This window comes from Oncorhynchus nerka, linkage group LG13 (genome assembly GCF_034236695.1).
Source record: "Oncorhynchus nerka isolate Pitt River linkage group LG13, Oner_Uvic_2.0, whole genome shotgun sequence".
Lineage (NCBI taxonomy): Eukaryota > Metazoa > Chordata > Actinopteri > Salmoniformes > Salmonidae > Oncorhynchus > Oncorhynchus nerka.
The window spans coordinates 37,244,065-37,262,712 of NC_088408.1; the positions used below are offsets into that span (position 1 = coordinate 37,244,065).

Sequence of the window (18,648 nt, forward strand, 5' to 3'; positions counted from 1 at the left end):
TTCTTTCAAACACGACCATGGAACCAGGAATCAGTCTCAGCAAGGCTGATATTGTTGAGAATATATTTCTATGTTTTGAGTCGGTGAATGGGTCTTGCAAAAGATCAATCTTTCCTCCAACAATACGAGTATTACTTTATCTCTTACTAGGCTCAATGTCTGTTCTCACAGTGTGTGGCAACCTTCTTGTAATCATCCCCATCATTCACTTCAAACAGCTCCACACCTCAACCAACTACCTCATCCTCTCTCTGGCTGTGTCAGACCTTCTCTTGGGGGTTTTAGTGATGCCTTCCAGAATGGTATATTCAGCGGAAAGCTGCTGGTATTTTGGAGATTTATTCTGTAAAATTCAAACCAGCACTGATGTTATGTTGAGCAATATATCCATTCTTAACTTGTGTTTATTTCTATTGATCGGTATTATGCAGTTTGTCACCCTCTCCTTTATAGAACTAAAATAACTGTTCATGTTGTTCTGATTATGATGCTGGTCACCTGGTCAGTTTCTGCTATAGTAGTGTTTGGTATAGTATTTCTGGAGCTCAGTACTTGGGGCATGGAGGATTTTTACTATAATAATGTTGCCTGTGAGGGAGAATGTATTTTGTTTCAAAACAAAGCGTCGAGTACTGCGTCTTTTGTTCTCTCATTCTACATCCCAGGAGTCGGGATGCTTAGCATCTACCTAAAGATTTTCCTTACAGCACAGAGACAGGCACGTTCAATTCAGCGTACAACCAATCAGAACTCAGCAGGCAAATCACAGAGGAAGGCCACCAAAACACTTGCTATCATTATGGGGGTATTTCTATCATTCTGGACACCCTTTTTTGTTGTCAACAGCATTGATACTTTTATTAGTTACTCTACCCCACCCGTTTTGTTTGAAACACTTATATGGATTGGCTATTTGAATTCAACAATTAATCCCATGGTGTATGCATTCTTCTACAGTTGGTTCAGGAAGGCGTTTAGAATTATAATTTCTGGTCAAATATTTCAACCTGACTCTTCAGAAATACAATTGTTTTCAGAATAAATACAGTGAGCTCCAAAAGTATTGAGACAGAGACACGTTTTGTTGTTTTGGCTCTGTTCTCCAGCACTTTGGATTTGAATTGTGATTTCATTTGAGGATATTTTGATCCATATTGGGTGAATTGTTTAGAAATTACAGCTCTTTTGTACATAATCCCCCCATTTTAGTAAAACAAAAGTATTTGAGCGAATTCACCTTTGTGTGGATTAAAGTAGTAAAAAGTTAGGTTTGGCAGGTTTGGCAGGTCATGTCGACCTTCGCCTCCCGAGCCCATTGGGGAGTTGCAGCGATGAGACAAGATTGTAATTGGGGAGAAAAAGGGAATAAAATATAACCACAAAATAAGTGTTTAGAAACATATTTATTTACAATAAAACATGACTCCAAAATGAGACAATACATTATGTACCATTCATATCTATTGGGCACAAAATAATGTGAAACAAACCGAGAAAAAAAATGCAAATGCATCACACGCGGGATGTAGTCATTGTGTGCCATGAATATGAGACCAAAAACATAACTGTTAACTACTTTAATACACATAAGTGAATTTGTCCCAATACTTTGGAGCTCACTGTATGTCTAAAATCAATACTGACAAAGAAGTGTGACATGTGCCTTTGTTCTCAGTCCTTTATTAAACCATATCAGACACAGGTGTGTAGGTTTAAAAAAAACAAGTATAATCCAGTTGGCCCCAAAACATGAAATCAATCCATGTCATCTAGTAGGAGTTAGCTTCTCCTCTCCCATATCTTATACACACACACAGTACATTTTTTGGGGATCTCTGTGGATGTCGTATCCTTTCAGTTTTGTATGAATTGTTTTGTAACTCCAGCTGAATGATGTTGTCTAAATGACATGGTGAAAATATGTTTGCACTTAGGTGATATTATTGAAATAAAGATGATAACGTGTAATGTTTTCTGTGATACTATTTTTTGAAGATCGTAATTTATACTTCACATGATACTGTATATCCCTTAATTTTCCTCTCTCGTTCGTTGTAACAAGGAGACCAAGGCGCAGCGTGATGAGAATACATTCCACTTTATTAAAGGAAGCACACGTAAACAAACTACCGCGCAGCTATAAACCACTGGTGCTGACACAGGCAACTAATACGTACACAATAACCCACAAACTATCCAAGGCATATGGCTACCTAAATATGGTCCCCAATCAGAGACAACGATAAACAGCTGCGTCTGATTGAGAACCAATCTAGGCAACCATAGACATAAAAACACCTAGACTGGAAAAACCCATAAACATACTAAAACCCTAGACAGAACCAAAAACACATATATCACCCTCGTCACACCCTGACCTAACCAAAATAATGAATAAAACAAAGATAACTTAGTTCAGGGCGTGACAATCTCATAACAACTGACCAACAGTATGCACACAATATACAGTACCAGTAAAAGGTTGGGCACACCTATTCATTCAAGGGTTTTTCTTTATTTTTACTATTTTCTACATTGTAGAATAGCGAAGACATCAAAACTATGAAATAACACATATGGAATCATATAATAACCAAAAAAGTGTTAGACAAATCAAAATATTTTTCATATTTGAGATTCCACCCTTTGCCTGATGTGGCTATATTTTGATTTGGAACACGTTTTGGTTACTAAATTATTCCTTATGTGTGATTTCATAGTTTTGATAATAAAGAAAAAGAAAGAAAAACCCTGGAATGAGTAGGTGTGTCCAAACTTTTGACTGGTACTATACATATTAATCTGGAACTGTGAATCTGGCACATAATTTAGGTTGTAATGTGATAACAAATAAATCATACTGTATGCTATATACATTGATTATTTCCTTTTTTTGTTTACTTGGCCCTGTGTTTTCCATCTGTATCTGAGATGCAAACAAGTTATGGAACATTTAGCCTCTGAAGCCCAGTCATCTCAGGAAGGATGGCAACGTGAAATGGCACATTTGAATGCATTTTAAATACTCCAGGCATGTACAATTTGTAAGTCGCTCTGGATAAGAGCGTCTGCTAAATGACTTAAATGTAAATGTAAATGTACAAGGCTTTTACTGTATCTATTTGTTTTCCCACATTCCATTTTTATTACTTCTTCACTAGAGCACCTGCCAGTTTTGCAGAGAAAAATATTATCAAGATGGACAACTCATTCCCGTATGATTTCATATTGTATTTTTATAATTTTTCTCAACATACATTTTTATTCAAGAGCACATAAAGAACAAGTACAGAACTCTGCAGTCTGTCCGTAAGATCGTAATGAGGTTCACATACCAATATGAAGGCTGATATACCCCTTATTAACACTTAGGGAATTATAACTAATGACTAACATACGTCCTTTTATTTTTACATTTTTAAAACAATACAAATACATTCAGTTTTAAAAGGTTCAGCAATGCAATTACATTGAACATTACACAGGGATGTGAAGAGTGTAGCTTGTTTCTGAGCTGGCGGATGAATGGTTCTTGACTCTTTGCCTGCTGGAGGTACTACATGTTGGTTCCAACCTTAAAAGTAACAACAAAGAAAATGAGCAGGTCTGTTAGGAAATGCCTTTGTCACACCATCTGGATAAGGGCATTTCTGTAAAAGGGGAGATTGGAAACTCCATTTGATTCGTACTATTGTATTCCTTGGTCAGTTTAAACACCTTGGTCAGTGTTTTTTTTATTTAGCTGAACCTACTAGCTACATACATTTTGTTAGCTAGATAATGTAGCAAGCAACTGCTGTGAAGTCACTGAAATTATTTGAAATAACGATTTAGGTACAACGGCTATGTATTTTAACTCAACACTTAACTGCTACAAACTCATTTAAATGACAATAAATACATTTTAAAAATTCTCCGGGATCGGTGTCCCTTCCACGGGACGGCTAGGCTAACGTAGGCTAATGCAATTAGCATGAGGTTGTAAGTAACAAGAACACTTCCCAGGACATATACATATGATATTGGCAGAAAGGTTAAATTCTTGTTAATCTAACTGCTCTGTCCAACTTACAGTAGCTATTACGGTGAAAGAATACCATGCTATTGTTTGAGGAGAGTGCACCATTTTTTAAATGAAAAGTTATCAATAAACAAATTAGGCACATTTGGGCAGTCTTGATACAAAATTGTGAACAGAGATGCAATGGTTCATTGGATCAGTCTGAAAATTCACATATACACTGTTACAAAATCTAAATTGCACCAGGGATGGAAAAATACATGGTGGCCTTTTTCTTGCATTTCAAAGATGATGATACAAAAGAAAATACAAAAGAACGGTATTGTGTTATATTCCTTTCACATTTCCACAAACTTCAAAGTGTTCCCTTTCAAATGGTACCAAGAATATGCATATCCTTGCTTCAGGGCCTGAGGTACAGGCAGTTAGATTTGGGTATGTCATTTTAGTCGAGAAAAAGGGGCGGATGCCCTTTTTTTAACTTCTTTAACTTACTCGTTTTATGCTGTCCAGTGGCACCAGAGGTGGGCATTTGATTTGCGAACTCATCACGTGCACTTATTGTGCCACAAAAACACTAGTAACCAAAAAAAACTGCAAGGACATGCCCTGCCCTGTGAAATAAAGAGGCAATAAAGGGCAACTACACTCCAAAATTAAAGTTTCTTTGATTTTTCCCAGACCTCAAAAGTGGTCCCCTGATGTGGTTTAAGCATTGTTGTGAACACAATTTAATATGACTTATAAAGCAGTGCTTATGCCACCCTTTATAAAACACATGTTTGTCATATTTGACATGGTGGGTTATATCATATTTAACATGGGTGGTTATGTCACACAGTTACGCCACATTTATGAACCCTTTATAGACATTACATACGGTTATAGATGATTTGTGACATATTTATGTAGTGTTTATGAAGGCTTTATGAAGCCTTTATACGCTGCATGCCATTTTTTATTTTGATGTATTTTACGCTTATTTTACCATGTAAAACACATTCTCATTTACAGCAACGACCTGGGGAATAGTTACTTGGGAGTGAGGGGATGAATGAGCCAATTGGAAGCTGGGGATGATTAGGTGGCCATGATGGTATGAGGGCCAGATTGGGAATTTAGCCAGGGCAACGGGGTTGACACCAGTACTATTACGATATGTGCCACGGTGTCACGTCCTGACCTTAGTTCCTTTTTTATGTCTATATTTTAGTTTGGTCAGAGCGTGAGTTGGTGTGGGCATTCTATGTTTTTGTTCTATGTTTTGTATTTCTGGTTTTGGCCTGTTATGGTTCCCAATCAGAGGCAGCTGTCAATCGTTGTCTCTGATTGAGAACCATACTTAGGTAGCCTATTATCACACTATGGGTTGTGGGTAGTTATTTTCTGGTTAGTGTTTGTTGCACCTGTCAGAACTGTTCGTTTATCGTTTTGGTTTGTGTATTCATCCTTAATTAAAAGTAGTATGGGTACGTACCACGCTGCACATTGGTCCTCCTCTCCTTCCACCAACAAAAATGGTTAGTGTCCACAGAGAGTCAAGACACCCATTTAATGTCCCCCTACACAGTGCAAAGTCCCAAATCACTGCCCCGGGACATTGGGATATTTCTTTTTAGACCAGAGGAAAGACTACATCCTACTGGCCCTCCAACTCATTTCCAGCAGTATCTGGTTTCCCCATCCAGAGACCAACGCTGCTTAGCTTCAGAGTCAAGCCAGAAGTGCGATGTGATCTTATTTAATGTGATAACATGTGACAACATGTAAAGCAACATGTGATAACATGAAACTACACGTGATCACATGTGAAGATTTTAAAAAAAAAAAAAAATATTCACATGATTTCGCATGTGAAATGTCATGTGAAATCATGTGATTTTCCACGTGAAATCATATGTTTTTCTGTAAGGGACAGTCGCACCCAGATACTGTATACCACCAAAAACAATCTGTGAATCTGTGAATACAAGATCCTTTCAGAATGATCGCCCCCATCTAGCTTCAGAGTTCGTTCTGTTAGGTGACCTAAACTGGGATATGCTTAACACCCCGGCAGTCCTATAATCTAAGCTAGATGCCCTCAACCTCATACAAATCATCAAGGAACCCACCAGGTACAGCTCTAACTCCAAAAGGTTTTGGGACACTGTAACGTCCATGGAGAACAAGAGCACCTCCTCCCAGCTGCCCACTGCACTGAGGCTAGGTAACACGGTCACCACTGATAAATCCATGATAATTGAACATTTCAATAAGCATTTCTCAACGGCTGGCCATGCCTTCCTCCTGGCTACTCCAACCCCGGCCAACAGCTCCGCCTCCCCCGCAGCTACTCGCCCGAGCCACCCCAGCTTCTCCTTCACCCAAATCCAGACAGCAGATTTTCTGAAAGAGCTGCAAAACCTGGACCCGTACAAATCAGCTGGGCTAGACAATTTGGACCCTCTCTTTCTAAAACTATCTGCCACCATTGTTGCAACCCCTATTACCAGTCTGTTCAACCTCTCTTTCGTATCGTCTGAGATCCCTAAAGATTGGAAAGCTGCCGCGGTCATCCTCCTCTTCAAAGGGGGTGACACCCTAGACCCAAACTGTTACAGACCTATATCCATCCTGCCCTGCCTATTTAAAGTCTTTCAAAAGCCAAGTTAATAAACAGATCACTGACCATTTCGAATCCCACCGTACCTTCTTCGCTGTGCAATCCGGCTTCCGAGCCGGTCATGGGTGCACCTCTGCCACGCTCAAGGTACTAAACAATATCATAACTGCCATCGATAAAAGACAGTAGCAGTCTTCATCGACCTGGCCAAGGCTTTCGACTCTGTCAATCACTGTATTCTTATCGGCAGACTCTGGACGGTTCCGACCTAGAATATGTGGACAACTATAAATACCTAGGTGTCTGGCTAGACTGTAAACTCTCCTTCCAGAATCATATTAAACATTTCCAATCCAAAATCAAATCTAGAATCAGCTTTCTATTTCGCAACAAAGCCTCCTTCACTCACGCTGCCAAACTTACCCTCGTAAAACTGACTATCCTACCGATCCTCGACTTCGGCGATGTCATCTACAAAATAGCTTCCAACACTCTACTCAGCAAACTGGATGCAGTCTATCACAGTGCCATCCGTTTTGTTACCAATTCGTGGTATCCAATTGTTAGTAGTTACTATCTTGTCTCATCGCTACAACTCCCGTGCGGGCTCAGGAGAGACGAAGGTCGAAAGCCATGCATCCTCCGAAACACAACCCAACCAAGCCGCACTGTTTCTTAACACAGTGCGCATCCAACCCGGAAGCCAGCCTCACCAATGTGTCGTAGGAAACACCGTTCACCTGGCGACCTGGTTAGCATGCACTGTGCCCAGCCTGCCACAGGAGTCGCTAGTGCGCGATGAGACAAGGATATCCCTACCGGTCAAACCCTCCCTAACCCGGACGACTCTAGGCCAATTGTGCGTCACCCCACCGATCTCCCGGTCGCGGCTGGCTGCGACAGAGCATGGGCGCGAACCCAGAGTCTCTGGTGGCACAGTGCCCTAGACCACTGCGCCACCCGGGAGGCCCCTACTGTTTTTATTTTATTTACTTTTCTGCTCTTTTGCACACTAGTATCTCTACTTGCACATCATCATCTGCTCATTTATCACTCCAGTGATAATCTGCTAAAAAATGTAATTATTCGCTCCTATGGCCTATTTATTGCTTACCTCCTCATGCCTTTTGCACACACTGTATATCGATTTTCTTTTCTCTACTGTGTCATTGACTTGTTTATTTTGTTATTGGCTTGTTTATTGTTTACTCCATGTGTAACTCTGTTGTTGTCTGTGTCACACTGCTTTGCTTTATCTTGGCCAGGTCGGGGTTGCAAATGAGAACTTGTTCTCAACTAGCCTACCTGGTTAAATCAAGTTTAAATAAAAACATTAAAAAATAAATCATTTTTTTAGTTGAGGTGTCCTCAGTGGTGCTGTAAGGAGACATTTGAATCCTGCTCTGCTCACCTGCTGAATCCCACTATGTGCTGTGGATCTCTGATTTCTACACCTGGAATCTTTCACCTTCACCTTTTTAGTTCTTGTTTTATAAACCAGAACTATACCTACTCCTGGATATATTTCATCTCTGTGTTGTGCATGTCTCTGTGAAACTGTCCAGAATGTAGACTATAATGTGATAATTATGCTTTCTCTTTTACAAATGAGGCACATTTATTTTTATTTATTTATTAATCTATTTATTCATGGTCTGTCCTTGCATTTAAAGCTTGTCTATGAATTGAAGAGTGGTTACATTTCTCTAGCCCCATTCCTCAGCTGTTTACCAAAACAAATGGCAGGGTCACCTCTGTTGTTTTTCGAATCCCAGATTACCTCTCTAAAGTTGCATGATCAGAGAGCCTAATCAAAATGAGTACAAACTGTCAAACATGATATCACCCCTATTGTTTATCAACACCTGAGTGGCGAGACACCTTTGGGAATGGGATCAAAATGAGAACCAACTGCCAAACATGACATCACCCCTATTGTTTATCAACACCTTCTGAGTGGCGAGACACCTGTGGGAATGGAATCATCATTAAAAGGTGTTAACATAGCCCTGTGGATCCTCCATTTGTCCACCTTTAACAGAATCATTACTATGGAGACCTCTCAACATGCTCATCTGATGCCACGAAGTGGTTGCCATGGGCACCTCAAAGCACAGGTCATTGAGGTCACAGACTCACTACACAAAGTGACCGACCTCTTCTGTACTAGTGTGGTTTTTAATCAGGTCTCTGCAAAATAATGTAAAATCTTCTAATTAGGACATACTGCAGTCATTTTACCAATGTTTATAGTACATGCTTGGTCATCATTACAGTTAACAGATACATTCTCAAAATACACAGGGAAGTATTACAGTTTTGGATTGTTTGTGTCTGAACATTAAAAGACGTTTGTCATGGTTCATTTTATTACTTCCAGAAGTCAGTATCTCAAAAAATGTCAATGCATTTGTCAGACAGCTACTGTAGGGAATACATAAGCAGCATGGCAAGACATTATTGTAGTTAGTGTACAAACAGATAGAGTTACAGACCATTACATCACAGGACCTGTAAAGCAGGGGTTTGTAGGAGGTCCTGATTAAGGTGCTGCAGACTCACGGATGTACAACTCACATCGCACTCCAAAACACTCCATAAAGGCACACAGTCTGTAGATGTCCAATTGCTCAATTGTTATTTCTATTGAGGAGACAGTATACCCATTGATTGTTGAAGAATTGAGGGCTTGATTCAATCCGTAGTGCTGAAGAGCTGCAGTACGGTGCGATAGAAATGTAAAGACAATGTTCCCGCTGCATACACGGTCAATGCTACACATGTCGGCTCAATCCATTTAAAATCGCTCTACAGAGCAGATCTTCAGTGTTATGGATTGAATTGCTCCCGAAATTGATTGCTATTTCAGATTGAAAGATAAACAGTGAGCGTTGTAACAATACAGGGTTATTACAACTGGGCCCAGGACTGATGAATAACTTTTGTCAACTGAATCATGTGGACTCATCAGACACAGTGAAGAACATACAGTAGGAGTCTCCACTGACTAATCTGATTTCATTGGCTGTGGAGCAGCCAGAATATTAAACAGTTCAAAATTTATGTTGTGACCACTTTGACCAAGGGATGTCATTTAATGGTATCCCATATCTGTTTGTGCTAGACTACCTCATGCTAAAGCAGACCACTGGATTCCATGAAAATACAACACCTAGCATTGGGGTGAGTAGCTACTGGAAGTGTAGTGGAATCCAATGAATTGGTTTAGCATTAGCTAGCCTAGGATGCTGCCGAAAAAGGCATTTTAATTAAACACTAGCAGTATTTCAATCTTGTACATTTACCACATCGGACAATGGGATAATTAGGAGTACAGCGACACCTTCCATCCCTAGATTGAGGTATGTTTTCAAACTACACCGGGGTGCTAATCTCATTCACAGACACGTATGCCAAATGAGCAAATAGTATGGTGGATCAACACCTCAAACTTGGCCTTATTTAGCCAATACAAAAATACTGGGAGTAACTCCAGGCGCATAGGCATTGTCTTAATCATCTTAATCTACCAACCAATCATCTCTCCACAACACCTTCTCCCTAATCCTCCTCTGTATGCTAGCACACCACAAGCACAGAGTCATCCCTCGCAGTCGCGTGATTCGCTAAAATTGAATGATGACAAATACTTCACTTCAGTAAGGTCACTTCCATAAAATTCTATGGTCACTCCCACTAAGACCAACTTTGAATCGTACCAGGTTTACATAAACTGTGCACAATAGCCTTGGGATGAGGTTACCGGGATGTAAACGGCATAACAGGGTTAGCTGGGTTACTTTCTAAATCTAATCCTATAGTTACTAGTTACCTGTACAAAATTGTAATCAGTAGCGTAACTTTTGTATTACCCAAACTCAGTAACGTAATCTGATTACTTTCAGTTACTTTCAGATTACTTTCCCCTCAAGAGGCATTAGAAGACATGCATTTGGTGTGTTATCATAGTGGTGTCTGACTTGTGGTCACTCACTTAGGTGGAACAAACTTAAACTTGTGCTTTTCTCAATGTTGAATTGAATGTAATTGATAAAAACCTAAATGTGTCATAATTTATTGATTCACAAACATCCTTTCTGAATTTCGATTCTGAATGAAAGTTGAAAATACATTTACAGGCATTTGAAAATGTATTTTTTGGTCATTGATTTTATGAAATTTTAAGAAATTTCAACTGCTCAAACATTCTCAATGAAGTAAGCATTATATCACAATTACTTTTAAATCCATTTAAAATAGGACAGAGGAGCTAAACTGAAAGATTTCAACATATAATATTTATTATTGCTCCAATCTGTCAGGTGCACTTATGGTAGCATTTTCAAAAGCTTCAAAAGTATTCCAACCTACAGAATAAACCAACAGACCACTTCAACAACACTGAACAAAAATATTAAAGCAATATGTACATTTCTGTTCCCATGTTTCATGAACTGAAATAAAATATCCCATAAATGTTCCATGCACACAAAACACTTATGTTGCTCTAAAATTTTGCAAACAAACTTGTTTACCCTGTTAGTCCATCCACCTAAGGGGAAATGCTCACTATCTTGGCAGAAAGGTGTGGCATATTAAGAGGCTGATTAAATAACATGATCATTACACAGGTGCACCTTGGGCTGGGGACAATAAAAGGCCACTCTAAAATGTGCAGTTTTGTCACACAACAAAGTGCCACAGATGTCTCAAGTTTTGAGCGAATGTGCAATTGGAAAGCTGGCTGCAGGAATGTTCACCAGAGCTGTTGCCAGAGAAATGAATGTAAATTTTTCCTCCATAAGCCGCCTCCAACGTCATTTTAGAGAATTTGGCAGGACATCCAACCAGCCTCGCAACCGCAGGCCACGTGTAACCACGCCAGCCCAGGACCTCCACATCCGGCTTCTTCACCTGCAGGATTGTCTGAGACCAGCCACTCGGACAGCTGGTGAAACTCTGGGTATGCACGACCAAAGAACTTCTGCCAAACTGTCAGAAACCGCCTCAGGGAAGCTCATCTGCATGCTCGTCGTCCTCACCGAGGGTTTTGACCTGACTGCAGTTCAGTGTCTTAACCGACTTCAGTGGGCAAATGCTCACCTTCGATGGCCAATCCTATAGCTGGAGAAGTGTGCTCTTCACGGATGAATCCCAGTTTCAACTGTACCGAGCTGATGGCAGTGTATGGTTCGTGTGGGTGAGTGGTTTGCTGATGTCAACGTTGTGAACAGAGTGGGGTGGGGTTATGGTACAACGAACACAACTGCATTTTATTGATGGAAATTTTAATGCACAGAGATACCGTGACAAGATCCTGAGGCCCATTGTCATTCCATTCACCTCATGTTTCAGCATGATAATCACAGCCCCATGTCGCAAGGATCTGTACATAATTCCTGGAAACTGAAAATGTCCCAGTTCTTCAATGTCCTGTATACTGACCAGACATGTCACCCAATGAGCATGTTTGGGATACTCTGAATCGACGTGTACAACATGTTCCAGTTCCCGCCAATATCCAGCAACTTCACACAGCCATTGAAGAGGAGTGGGACAACATTCCACAGGCCACAATCAACAGCCCGATCAACTCTATGCGAAGGAGATGTGTCACGCTGCATGAGGCGGTCACATCAGATACTGACTTGTTTTCCATTCCTTTTTTTTTAAGGTATCTGTGACCGATGCATATCTGTAGTCCCAGACAGGTTTCCTTATATGAGCTGAAACTCTTTAAAATGGTCATCTTTGAAATTGTTGCGTTTATATTTTTGTTTAGTGTACAATAACCTTCTCAATAACAGTTAAAGAAATATTTATTTCTTGCTATGAATGTGATATGTTGTTGTTTATCTACCTTTGTTGACTGCACTGACAGTAAGTCACTCTGGATAACAGCGTCTGCGGAATGACGAAAAATCTAAATGTAAAAACAAACACATGCTAAGCACGCTGGGTATTATTCTAATGAGTACCGCCCCCAAACAAGTACTAATTTGGTCGGCCCGGAGGAGAGAAAATCTGAACGAATCATAGGCGTCTGGGCTATGTTTCACAACTTTGAACAGCGCAGTACATTTTTGCAAATTTATTACAAATAAAAAAACGTAAATATCACATTTACATAAGTATTCAGTCCCCAGAGCTGGGGGATGTGGAGGGCATGGCCTCCTCCCGGCCAGGACAGCTCGGTTTGGGTCACCCTCCTGCTACACAGCCTTGGCTGGCTCTGTCCAGGCCCCCTTCAGCCCCTCTCCTCTCTTTGTGTTGTTCGTCCTCCTCACCGCATCTCCTCTCTCCACTCGGGCCCCTCTCAGCAGGTCCTGGGTCTTCTGGGGAATTTCCACAGCGGTCAGCAATTCCTCCAGGCTCTGTGGGTTCTGCATGATCACAGTCTTCTTCATCTCGTATGGCAGGGCCCGAAGGTACTGATCCAGGACGAGCTTGTCAATCATCGGGAGGGATGGTACTTCAGTCAGTAGCTCATCTGAGCAAGGGGGAAAAGGGTGGGGTCAAAGGCCCAGTCGTGGACCAGTTGTGCACGGTGTGTGAGGCTGAATCCATAACCGCTCAGAATCTCCCATTTGAGTCCCCCATAATTCGCGGCCTGGTCAGCGTTCAAATCAAATTAGGCCTTCTGGGCCTTCCCAGATAAGTTGGGTGCCAACAGGCTGGCCCACTTGGGCCATCCTTTCCTCTGTGCCGTCCTCTCGAAGGTGCACAAATCTTCCTCCCTGAACTGAACCAGGAACTGATTCGGGCCAGACTCCCGAGCCCTCCCTACCTTCAACTGGGCTACCTCCGCTAACAGTCTGCGGTTTTGTTGGTGCTGCTCCTCCAGCGCTTGCTCCTGGAGAGCCTGTTGCTTCTGCTGGCTGAGGATGAACTGAGCCACCAGCTCCTCCATGGTAATCTCCAAACGCTCGACCCCACGGCACCCAACCGTGGGGTGTTGGGTTGAGCGTGCAGAGTTTAAAACAGAGACAGGGAGGTTTTAGTCAACAAAAACAACTTTACTAGGACATAGAATAAACATAAAGAAAATCACATAGGTTTGGCTCAGTCCTTCTCCGCTTCTGCTCTGTGTATGTCTCTCCCCGTTCTCTCTCGCGGTGTGCCACAGTGCTCCTTTTATATTTCCTCCACTTGGAGCTATCCGTGTCAGGGTGCCCAGCTCACGTACTCCCAGCAGAGGGAGCCAATGTCGCATCACGTACCTCCCTCTATTACCATCCCCCGGGGTAGACCTCCTCGGGTAGACCTGCTGGGATATACCCCCCTTAGCCCTGACTGGTAGGGAGGCATGCTCAGGGCTAGGTTTGCATCCATCCTGGAGAGGGCATCCGCATTGCCGTGCTGGGCCCCCGACCTGTGGATGACAGAGAGAGAGAGAGAATCGTTGTAAGGCCAGGAACCAGCGGGTAACACAGTCATTTGTGTCCTTACCTCTTGCCATCCACGCAAGAGGGGCATGGTCAGTGATCAGGGCGAACTTCCGAGGAGGTAATACTTGAGGGTGTCCAGTGCCCACTGCACGGCGAGGCACTCCTCGACAATTGAGTACTTCTTCTACATCCGGAGGAGCTTCCTACTGACAAACATGATTGGGTGCTCCTCGCCTTCCTGCTCTTGGGACAAAACGGACCCTACCCCTGTGTCAGATGCGTCTGTCTGGACCAGGAGAATTTTTGAGAAGTCCGGGGTGACGAGTACCGGGTGCGAACATAGAGCATCCTTCAGGGCCTGAGATGCCGCCTCTGTGTGCTCCGTCCATCGCACCGTCTGGGGTAGTCATGCTTTCGTTAAGTCTGCGAGGGGAGAAGCTATTGCAGCAAAGTTAGGTACAAACCGACTGTAGTATCCTGCTAACCCCAGGAATGACTTCACCTGCCTCTTGGTTCGGGGGACCGGCCATCGCCTAATGGCAGCATTTTTTCTTCTTCTTGGGGCTTCACATTTCCCCTCCTGAATGAGGTCAGTAAGTTCGATGCCTACCCCATGCCCCGGGCGGACGAACTGATCGACCGCTTGGGGATGGCGAGGTTCTCCCATGTTCACAGAGGAACTCTGGAGCTTTGTCAGAGTGACCATTGAGATCTTGGTCACCTCCCTGACCAAGGCCCTTCTCCCCCGATTGCTCAGTTTGGCCAGGCGGCCAGCTCTAGTAAGAGTCTTGGTTGCTCCAAACTTCTTTAATTTAGGAATGATGGAGGCCACTGTGTTCTTGGGGAACTTCAATGCTGGAGAATTTTTTTGGTTCCCTTCCCCAGATCTGTGCCTCGACACAATCCCGTCTCAGAGCACTACGGACAATTCCTTCGACCTCATGGCTTGGTTTTTGCTCTGACATGCACTGTCAACTGTGGGACTTTATATAGACTGTTGTGTGGCTTTCCAAATCATGCCCAGTCAATTGAATTGACCACAGATGGGCTCCAATCAAGTTGTAGAAACAAGGGTGATCAATGGAAACAGGATGCTCTTGAGCTCAATTTCGAGTCTAATAACAAAGGGTCTGAATGCTTATGTAAATACGTTTTTTCAAAAATTCTGAAAACCTGTCTTCGCTTTGTCATTATGGGGTATTTTGTGTAGATGGATAATTGTTTCAGAATAAGGCTGTAACTTAACAAATTGTGGAACAAGTCAAGGGGTCTGGATACTTTCTGAAGGCACTGTACACATCAACATACACATCAATATCAATACACTAAAAGCAAAATACAATTATAGAAAATAAACACATTCTTCAGCAAAAATGTCCTCAATCAGCCTTTCACTATCGGCACCAATTCATTCAACTTTAGAGGACCTATGATCGGTTTAGATTTGGTCCGGTTTGTACCGGACCAAAATCTGAACCAATCATAGATGTCTATGTTTGGGCCAAATAGTATTGCTGATATGTAAAGGTGATTGAGCCGACATATGCAGCGTTTACCGTGAGTGCAGTCTCCGCTAAAGTGGAAACACGGCCTTTAAGTATGCAAAGGCAGCAGCTACACTTACTGGGATCCAAACTGGAACAAAACATCACAACAAAACAATAGGCCGGTCCGGACCAAATCTGAACCAAACATAACTGTCTTGGGACATTGAAATCAAGGCCGGTCCTGACTGCACCAAAAAAAAAAGACTTTGTTGTTGGTCCGTGCTTAGTGGGATCTCAAGCTGTTATGTTATCCAGAATCTAATGCCTCCTGCACCATGCATCATTTGCTCACATACATCAGCTCCACATGCTAACTCACATGTTTATAATGTCTCTGGCATCTGTTGAAATGTTTCACCTGGTGTTTATAGCCATAGATCGATATGAGGCTGTGTACAATCTACTTCGCCATTCCACCAAGATTACTATACCAATTGCATGGCTCATGGTTTTTGCCAGTTGGGCCATTTTGCATTGTACTCCTATGGCTTTGCATTGTGCTCCTATCTTAAAAGACAAATGTACGTGACCTGGATACATTCCTTGCACCCATATACAGCCTGGGAAGTTGGAATATTTTCTTTAATACATTGTGGGGCTCCAAAGACACATTGATAGCCTTTTTCTTTCCATGCTCCATTATGGGGAGTTTGTATACCAGAACACTTTTGGTTGCAAAATAACATGTAAGAAAGACTGAAGACAGATTTTTTTAAATCCTTTGAGGGAGGTAGAGGCATGGTGTCTCAACGGTCAGAGCGAAAAGCAGCTAAAATATTAGGCATTGTGGTGGGTGTTTTCATCTTTTGCTGGCTGCCTATCTTTGTTACTGCCATAGTTGATACATACAAACTTTAGCACACCTGCCATTCTATTTGAAGTGTTTATCTGTCTGCGTTACTTTCATTCTACTGCAAATCCAATCATCTATGCAGTGTTTTATTATTGGTTCCAAAAACGTCTTCATCTTATTGTCACATTGAAAACATAAGGGACCTTTTTGGAGGGGCAGACTGATGTGCCAGGTAATTTACTTCCCAGAAAATAGTCTTTGTTGGATTAATGTCAATAAATGTATGTGGCTTAATGGCTGTATTTTTATTTGTTTTACCTAAGCAATGACATGCTCGCCCTGAATAGTGTGTTTTTAAACCCTATTTGCACGGGACTAGTATTACTAGAGAACATTGGTTATGTAATTATTGTAATGACCTGACTAGATCATAAATGAACAATTGTCCAGACAGAGGCTTGAGTTTGCGAATTGACGGTTTATTGAACCAACTTTACACAGGCTACTGTTTGGGCCGTAGCACACGCCAAATAGATGACAGATAACCCACAAGCCAATCGTGACCTTCTCTTGTGAAGCCCAGACGTAAGAGAGAGAGAACAAAGGCTGAACCTGGTCTTAACTTTCAATGCCCAACCCCCCTCCACGCCACTCCGCCAACCACCAGGATGCCCGGCATCAGAACATTCCAGGCATTCCCGTGATTGGCAGATAGCAGGTTGATTGACATGTCGGACCCCGCGAACACCGGGTACTGGTCAGTACAACACAACCACCTCCTAGCCTAGCACATAACACACAGCTGTCTGTGCGGGTCGCTACACAGCCCCCCACCACAAAGTCCCTCTTCCCCGAGGGAACAAACAAAGTCTCTGAAGCGACCCGGAGGTCTCCTTTGCCTGCGTGGCCGTGATGGTCGCAGAGTGCCCCTCTGGGAACCAGGGGATGAAGGCAGGGATATGGGGGACAAGGAAGCGGGAACGGGTAATACAGTCCGTGGTTCTGGGGAACCACGCGGTGACACAGGGGGAGACAGGGGGAGTGGGCTGTCTGGAGCCTTGTCTGCGGCACCTGAGGGTGGGTGCCTGGAGAATGTCATTGCCAGAGAGGGGAATTGTGGGGGTTCCTGGGGTTTGGGGAGAAGAGGCCCCTCTGTATGGGGCTAACCTGTCCCGGTGCAGTGCCACCTTTCTCCCCCTGGGAGGAAGCTGCACCCGGTACACAACCTCCCCTACCCTCTCCAGGACACTGCAGGGTCCCACCCAGTGACTGTCCAACTTGGGGCATCTGCCTTTTTTTCCTTAGGGGCTGTAGACCCAGACCAGCTCCCCAGCCACAAAGTGCCTTCCCCGGGTGTGCACGTCATAGTTCCTTTTCTGCCTCACACCTGCATTCACCAGCTGCTCTCTGGCGAAGGTGTGGGCTGTCTCAGGCGGTCCTGGAGTCTCCGGGCATACTCCGGCCCCGGAGGAACATGAGGGGCTATCCAGGGGCCGACCAAACGCCATCTCCGCAGGGTGCGGATCTCTCCCCAGCATGAGGAGGGCAGGCGTGCAGGAGGTGGAGTCTTGGACAGCGGAGCGGCATGCCATGAGGACCATAGGCAGGTGCTTGTCCCAGTCACGCTGGTGTTTGGAAGAGACGATGGCCAGCTGCTGTCCAAGCGTTTTGTTGAAGCGCTCCACAAGGCCATCACTTTGAGGATGGAGAGGAGTAGTGCGGGTCTTGTGCATACCCAGCCTCTCACACATGGTGGCGAACACACGGGACTCAAAGTTTCTGCCTTGGTCGCTGTGGATGGACTCTGCAGCTCCAAACCTGCTGAACATCCCCGCTGTCAGGGCGTCGACGATGGTCTCTGCCTCCTGGTCAGGCAGAGCATAGGCCTCGGGCCATTTTGTGAAATAGTCCATGGCCGTGAGCACCCAGCGGTTTCCACTGTCTGTGGTGGGGAACGGCCCAACTACATCCACTCCCACCCTCTCCATGGGAGCCCCACTGGGAACTGTTGGAGCTGAGCATGAGAGCGGCCTGGGGGCCCTTTCTCGCTGTGCAGTTGTCACAGCGGCGACAAAAGTCCTCCACATCCCTCTTGTGCTGCCCCCAGTAGAAGCCCTGACGGAGACGGCGCAGTGTTTTGTGACCCCAAAGTGTCCAGTCCCCACCCCCCATGAGTACTCTGGAGCACAGCCTCCCGCAATGCTTTTGGGACCACCACCTGCCACCTCTCCTCTCCCGTAGCTGACTCCTTCCATGCCCGCTGTAGCACGCCATCAGCCAGCCGCAGTCTCTCA

General features: G+C 43.6%; 2 pseudogenes; both read left to right on the plus strand.

Moving 5' to 3' along the window:
• LOC115140504 (trace amine-associated receptor 1-like) lies at positions 1–1,946 on the plus strand (annotated as a pseudogene).
• A 13,943-nt stretch (positions 1,947–15,889) lies between these two features.
• LOC115140418 (trace amine-associated receptor 13c-like) lies at positions 15,890–16,552 on the plus strand (annotated as a pseudogene).
• The last annotated feature ends 2,096 nt before the right edge of the window (positions 16,553–18,648 follow it).